This window comes from Cicer arietinum, chromosome 1 (assembly GCF_000331145.2).
Source record: "Cicer arietinum cultivar CDC Frontier isolate Library 1 chromosome 1, Cicar.CDCFrontier_v2.0, whole genome shotgun sequence".
Taxonomy (NCBI): domain Eukaryota; kingdom Viridiplantae; phylum Streptophyta; class Magnoliopsida; order Fabales; family Fabaceae; genus Cicer; species Cicer arietinum.
This window is the reverse complement of record NC_021160.2, coordinates 32,952,847-32,960,501: the sequence shown is the minus strand read 5'-3', so window position 1 is coordinate 32,960,501 and position 7,655 is coordinate 32,952,847. Positions and strand designations below refer to the sequence as shown.

General features: G+C 28.2%; 1 long non-coding RNA gene across 1 annotated transcript; it reads left to right on the top strand.

The window, feature by feature from the left end:
- On the top strand, positions 1-705 carry LOC105852871 (uncharacterized). Its single transcript, XR_003471317.2, has 2 exons — positions 1-163; positions 371-705. It is a non-coding gene; the product is annotated as an uncharacterized lncRNA (long non-coding RNA).
- Positions 706-7,655: the final 6,950 nt, after the last annotated feature.

Here is a 7,655-nt window from a genome sequence, read left to right as displayed (position 1 = left end):
AAAATCACTGGAATGCCATTATTTAAACACAATTTCCCTAGTCATTTTAAATATCCTATTACAAATTGTTTCTTGTCAACCTTTCAAAACAGAATGGCAAAACAAATCTATCCTCTCCTTTTTACCTTTTTAATTATGTGTCTAGCTTTAGTCACGGTATCAGGTAACAAACTAGTTCAATATCTCAATAATGTTACATTTTCAAGAAAATATATGGATTGCAAAAAATTATAGTAGTGTTTCATATGCACTTTTTAATTTATGTTTTTTGATATATTTTTTATATGAAAATGTGTTTATTATGTTTGAAATGCAAAAAGATTCTCTAGAATGTAAGATTATATTACTAATGGATCTTTATTGTTTATAGTAGGTGCAGATGTGAAAATTCCACCAGGCTGCTTTCTTTATAATCATTGTGCAGATACAGATGAATTTTGTAACCATTTATGTCAAATAACATTGGGCAATCCTAAAGGTGGTTATTGCATAAAAAACATCAGCGTATGTTGTTGCAACAAGTAAAAGTCAGAGATTTTCGTGTTATAATTGTACTTTCTTTATATATTTGATAAAATATATCACCAAAGGGAGTCTTTAAGATTTTAATAAATTAATTCGAAAAGTCATATTATGTAGTAATTTTTATATATTCTGTAATAATAATAATAATATCAAAAATGATATTATAATGTTGATTGGTAATTAATTTTTCGTGTTAAATATATCTATTTATTTATGGTCTAACTATCGATAGAGTGACATGAAGATATTGAGAGTGTGAAAACATAGGTAAAATAGTACATTTTTATCGATAAAATAATATAAATATCAAAGTTCTTTTAAAAAAAAGATGATAAAATTTAACACTTGAGTTGTCCATCAGATGTTGGGGGTTAGTGATATAGCAATTTCATTCTCTAACCTCGGGGAATAGAGTTCAAATCCAACCGTAGACAATTGTAAATTGATCATTAGTAACAACATTATTAATAATAATAGTTTCATCCCATTCAATATTTTTTAAAATATTAACATTAAAGTTTTTTAACTCTACAAATATTCAACACAAGTTGCACAAATTTTTATATATTACTTATAAATTACTCTCTTCAAACGAGATCTATTGTGTTCAAATTCACTCAGAGACAATTATAAATTGATTACTAGACCCACTTTAATTTATTAAAGTTTATCACTAACAAATTATTTAAAAATAAAAATAAAGACTATCTCCGTACAACAAATAATTAAATATTTGTGGTTCAAACTTTAAGAATTAATTAAAGTTTCATGATGTCAAATATATTGAAATTATCAAATCACCTCATAAATGAAACAATATATGTTTTATACTTTATTCAAATAATTTTTTTTTAATTATTCTCCAATCAAAAGAATATTTCCCACTTGTTATATGTTTTGAGTTTGGTATATTTATGAATATTTTCTTTCTTATTTCACTCACGATTCAATAATAACTCCAGCATCTCTAAACCAACGCACTAAAAAAAATCTATTGTGACACTTAATTTTTAGTGATATATTTTTATTTGTCACTATAGTTATTTTTAGCTACAAAGAGAGAGTGTCACTTATTCTGATTTAATATAATATAATAAATATATCATAACTTTAAAATAAAAAAAACTCAAATAAAAATATGTGTTGCTTGATTAATTTTCATCTACGCGTTCCCACTTTTCCAATCCCGCTTCTCCCTTTTCCATTTTTCCTATCCTTCCAAATCTGAACCCTAAAAAATCAAAATCCTCAAATTTTGCACATTTTTTTCTTATCTGAGTAACTCCAATTCCATTACGTGTTGAACCTCTCTTGCTCCATCCTCAACGTAGGTTGAACCTCTCTCGCTCCATCCCCATCGTAGGTTGAATTTCTCGCTTATTCGTAGTTACAATTTTGAAGCATATTTTGGAAATCGTGTGTTTTACTTTATATTTCCCTCTTTATCTTGTTCTTTCATGCACTGTAGATACAACTTTTTTTTTTTATTTTTATTTTGCGTTTTGATTTTGACTTCATGAGGTGATGCATTAACCCTTCCCTATGTCTTTTCACTTATGCAATTTATTCTCCTTTCCCTATTCCGATTTCATCTCATAAATTGTCCAAGTTTTTCCCAATTTCTTCGTCAATAATATCGATTTCGCCTTCAATCAATTCCTTCAATTTCCTCTTTAATCGATTTCCTCTTCAATACGTATTCATCTTCAATAATTTTTCTTTAATCAAATTTCTCTTTAATCGGATTTCAATACGTACTCAGCGATTTACGATTCAGACTCCGGGAGTCAGACTCAACGATTCAGATTCAACGATTTAGGGATTCACAAGTAAGTGAAAATTGTTTTTCCTCTCTTATCAATTTGCATTGGTTGAATGATTTGATTGATTTTAATATTTTATATTTTAAAACTGATTTGAGGTTCTTCTATTTTCATTTTCAGAGAAAAGATAATGAAAAAGCAAAAAACAAATATGGAGTTTCTCATTTTAGAGCTCAAGTTTGATTTATGGATTTTGTTGAAATAATACCATGTATTGCAGCTTCCTCACTCTTGATCTTAATGTCTATTTGCCAATACTCTAATCATCATATGCAAACACGTTAATTATTTTGCCATCACTCATGAGCTATGTCTGATAGGCCTCAGAGCCCCGGTGTATTTTGATGTTTGAATACTTTGGATTTTTATTTCTAAAACTATTCCGCTGCTTGTAAATATTTGTTGACTTTGTCATTATGTTACGACTTAAATATTATCCAAATGTATTTCTTCCTTTATTTATGAAATTCGATTTATGTTTGTTTTACGAAAAAAAAATGGGTTGTTACAATTGAAATTCTTTGTTTTATGAATTTTAAAAAAAAAAAAAAATACATTCCCGCTGTTAAAAATCGGTGTGTTACGTTGTGTTAAAATGTGTTTAATTATACACAGTAAATAAACAAGTATTAGAGTGGTAAGTAAAAATAATTCCCACGACGAGAATTGTTAAGTAATTTCTACTTATGTTATCAACATTCATTTTAATAATTGAGGAAAATAAAATGATAAACAATATTATGTAACCAAGGTTTTTAAGAAAATCAACAGTTAAATGTGGTTTGATTTGGTTGGATGGAATAGTTGGACTATTTTTCCCTTATTATGATTAAGTATATAATGGATTCTACATGGTACTACAACTTGTAAGTGCATATTTGAGCTAATATGGTTTTCAGTTTTGTGAGTAAAGAGAGTGGTATTAAGATTAATGTGTTCATCATCTAATCTTCCACATTAGATGAAGTTAAATTTATCCATTCACTTTGTGGCACTAAATCTTAAAGTTATTTGAGTTAGATTAATGTGATCATCATCTAATCTTCCACATTAGCTATTTATGCAGATTATCTAGGTGTCTTTCCTATTACTCTTAAAAGGATAGTGTGTTAGTAACATAATTTAGTGTGTGGTTTCATTCTTTTTATTTTTTTATGTTTTTTTTTAGTTTGCCTAAAATTAAGCAAATAAATTTATTTAATATTAATAATTCAAATAAATTATCAAGATTAAAAAAAACGCGTAGGAAATCATCACACCACATAAAATACACATATAATATAATTTATTATAATTTACCATTATATATTAATTAAATATTTAGGGTGTTATATGTAGGTTAAGGTGGTTAGTTCCTCAAAAGTATGGGGTTGTCAGACTATTTGGGAAGACTAACTTGGAGGGTCAGGTGATTTATAATTCATGGTATTTGAATGAGTGGATTAAAGTCTTTTGAATGAAGGGACTGGATGTAGCCAAGTATGTGGTGAACCTGTATAAAGCTATGTGTCAAATTATTTATGGTTTTGTTGTTTGATGCATCTCAATTTGATTGCTTCTTACCTGTTTTTTTATTTGCTAAGGGATAGTGAATATGATGTATTTACTCAAGTATTGATTCTCTTCAAATCCTTAATTTCTTATTGTTGTGACACTTTCAAGTGTCTAGTCATAACATCAATTGAGAGAATGAAAGGCGAGAGATGCACGCAGATTTGTGTTGAGAGGTGAGAGAATGTATATTTTCCTATTTCTCTTTATTTTGATTGTATGAATGAGGAAGTGGAAAATTAAAAAATCAAACTTAAGTTATTGACTTGGTAAATTGTGTACTTTACGTTTTAGTAACAATTCTCATCCCAACCTATCCAATATGTTTTGGGTTAGGTATAGTTATGAAAATATGTCAAATAAACCAAAACAATTAGGGGTTAAATTTTTTCACATCATCAAGGTAATTGAACTAATATGTTAACATATTTGTCATTATTACTTCTTTTTTCACTCTTATATAATTATATCTTATTTTTTAAACTTTATAAAATAGTTGAGCTAAAAGTACTGTGTATCTTTACTTTATTATTTGTGTAAGATATATACATTAAACTAATTTTATAGTTGTCACACCCCTCAGTTTATAAGTATGTTTTAAATAAAGATATAGTTCACATTTTTTCAAAATTTAAGTTATTAAAGTAACGTAAGTTGTGGTGTTTTGAAAAATGAAAACACCATTCAATTGATAGTAATTTTCTCCTACTAATAAAGCAAAAAGGTATTTAGAATCAATAAATATATTGACACAAATGATTATAACACATATATATAACAACAAATTCATGAAAACAAAATCACGAAAATCAATAAATATATTGAAAAATGATTATAGCACATATATATAACAACAAATTCATTAAAATGAAATCAATCTGTGAGACAAAAACTTGTTCTGTAATATAACCTCACTCTACATTAAATATATGTGGATAAAGCAGGTGATACTTTTCAATTCTTAAATACTAAAATATTTAAACATTTCCCCAACAATATATTGAGTTATAAATTTAATAACATGAAACTGGAAAATTAATTTTTAGGTGATTTCAGCATATTTTATGTACTTGGTATGAAAAAATCATTTGTGCAATAATTCTTTAAAACTTAACTATAACTTAATAAGAGTAATACTTGGGACACAATTTTGTCTATCAATACTAAATTAAATTTAGTAAAACCAATGACTATTTCATAGAAAAATAAGTCTAATTTCTAATGATAGAAAAAGAAATTCCAAACGATTTCTATGGAAAATGTTACAGAATAATTATCATAGGTACTTCATATGAGATTTGGGGGCGACAACTAAATTTTTATCAAATATCAAATATGTAAGTTATCACACTATCAATTGATGCTCAAGGCACTTGCATGTTTCAACTACTAAGTCACAATATAATTTCTAGTTAACATAATTATCAATTTAGAATCTAATATTGGTCATATACTTGAGACACAATTTGTTATGAATTTCTCATCTCAAGCATTTGTAAAGTCTACTTCCGTTTCAAAATACAAATCTTAGAACATTTTAAAGTTGATCAAGCAATAAAAAACATTAAGCATAGATATGAGAAAAATTATACTTATTGGATTGATCTTGTTGAAAACGAATGATATTAGATATAAACTATAACATATTTACATTAACAAAAATAATTGAAAACGACTTACTTTTGTATTTTGAAATATATAAATAGAAAGAAAATGATTAGCAATGAACTACTCTCAATCTATATTTTCAGGAATGGAATAAAGTTAATTGAATGGTACAATTCATTATGGTTCATTTAACAACAAAAACCCAACATATACTAAATGCTTAATAACAATTGACCATTATTTATGTTTAATAATTTTCAATATTTATCAATTATAATAGATTAATTAAATAATTAATCTAACAAATCTCTGGCAAAATCTCATTCAAACTTGATATATATATATATATAATGCTATCAAACTCACCTGAATGACCACGTCTTATCTGCCAACAAAATGAAGCAAACACATAGATAGAAACATACAAAAGAATTAAATGCTATGAAAAGAAAAATGAAGGCACACTTTGCATTGTCTAAACAATACCTTTATGTTATGTAAATTCATTATTACAATCAAATGAATCAAAAGTTTATGATTTTTCGTAGATGTTTCTCTTTTGGTTTGATGCAATGTAAATTGTCATTATAAATGAAAGATGATCTAATTTTTCGTTCTATGAGATTAATAGAGTGGGCAATTCGAGACTCAGTAGTCTATCAACTAATTCCTTTTTTCTTATTTGATGATCTGAACAAATTCTAATTGTTGGGTGGACTCACTCTTCAAGTGGAACCCACCAATTTTACTATTATTATTATTATTGAAATAAAAAGAAAAAGAAAAAAAAATTTAATGGGCTTGGCCCACTTGAAGGTAATAAAAGGGATTAGAAATCCCAAGAATACACAGAAAAACAACGGAAGAAGAACGGTTGCCAGAGAAGAAAAATAAGGGTTTGGTTCCAGTGGTGGTAACAGGTGTGTATCAAACTTGTTCCGTTTGATATACAAAATTAGTATGTTATTCCTACCACTCAGCTTGTTACTTTAATATATAATTTGAGTAGTTTTATCTTCTATGAGAGTTACTTTGGCATACCCACTTTAGTGGAAGGTTGTTATAAGGTTGTTATAGGGTTGTTATTGTTGATTGATATTCCATATTGTTATTAAGAAGACACTTTGTGTACCCATTAATTATTATAGTGGAAGTTTTACTGGATTAGGTCCCGTGGTTTTTATTTTCTAAATTTGAGGGAAGTTTTCCACGTTAAAAATTGCGTTTGTCTCATATTTAATTTTCTGCCAATTATTTTTGTTATGTGGAATTGTATTTTCTGTTTGGTCATTTATCTTCACATGTGGGGAAAAAATATTCCGCACTATTGAGATAATTATCGCTAATTATCTCTGGTTTTTTCCCAACAAAGTGGTATCTAGAGCTCGGTTATTTGATTTGTGCATTTAAATGGAGGAGGAAAATAAAGGTCCCAATATGATTAAACTCAACTCTTCTAATTATACACTTTGGAAGACTCTCATGGAAGACATGTTATACAGTAAAGATGTGTATGATCCTATTGAGGGTGACACTGCTAAACCCGCAGATAAATCTGACGCTGACTGGAAGAAGATGAATAGAAAGGCAGTGGCGTTGATCAGGCAGTGGTTGGATCTTAGTGTGTATCCACATGTTCAAACTGAAATAAATGCTAACAAGATGTGGGAAAAATTAAAAGAGTTGTATGAACGAAAGAATGTGCAAAATAAAGCATTCTTGATTCGGAAGCTGGTGAATATGAAATACAAAGATGGGGATTCAATGGCAGAGCATATGAGTATTTTTCACAATACAGTGAATCAGTTGACAACTGCAGAAATTAAATTAGATGATGAGTTGCAAGCATTGTTATTGTTGAGTTCCTTGCCTGATAATTGGGAAATCCTTGTTGTGACGTTGACCAATTCAGCTCCAAGTGAAAAGTTGAAAATGTCAACAGTTAAAGAGAGCATGTTGAATGAAGAAGCTCGAAGAAAGGAACGTGGTTTGATTGGTTCTTCCTCAAAGTCAGAAGCACTAGTTACAGAGTCACGGGGGAGAAGTCAATCTAGAAACTTCCATAGACGCGACAACTCTGAAAGTCATAGCAAGTCAAGAAGCAAGTCGAGGACTAGAAAAGAAGTGATATGCTATCATTGTGGCAAA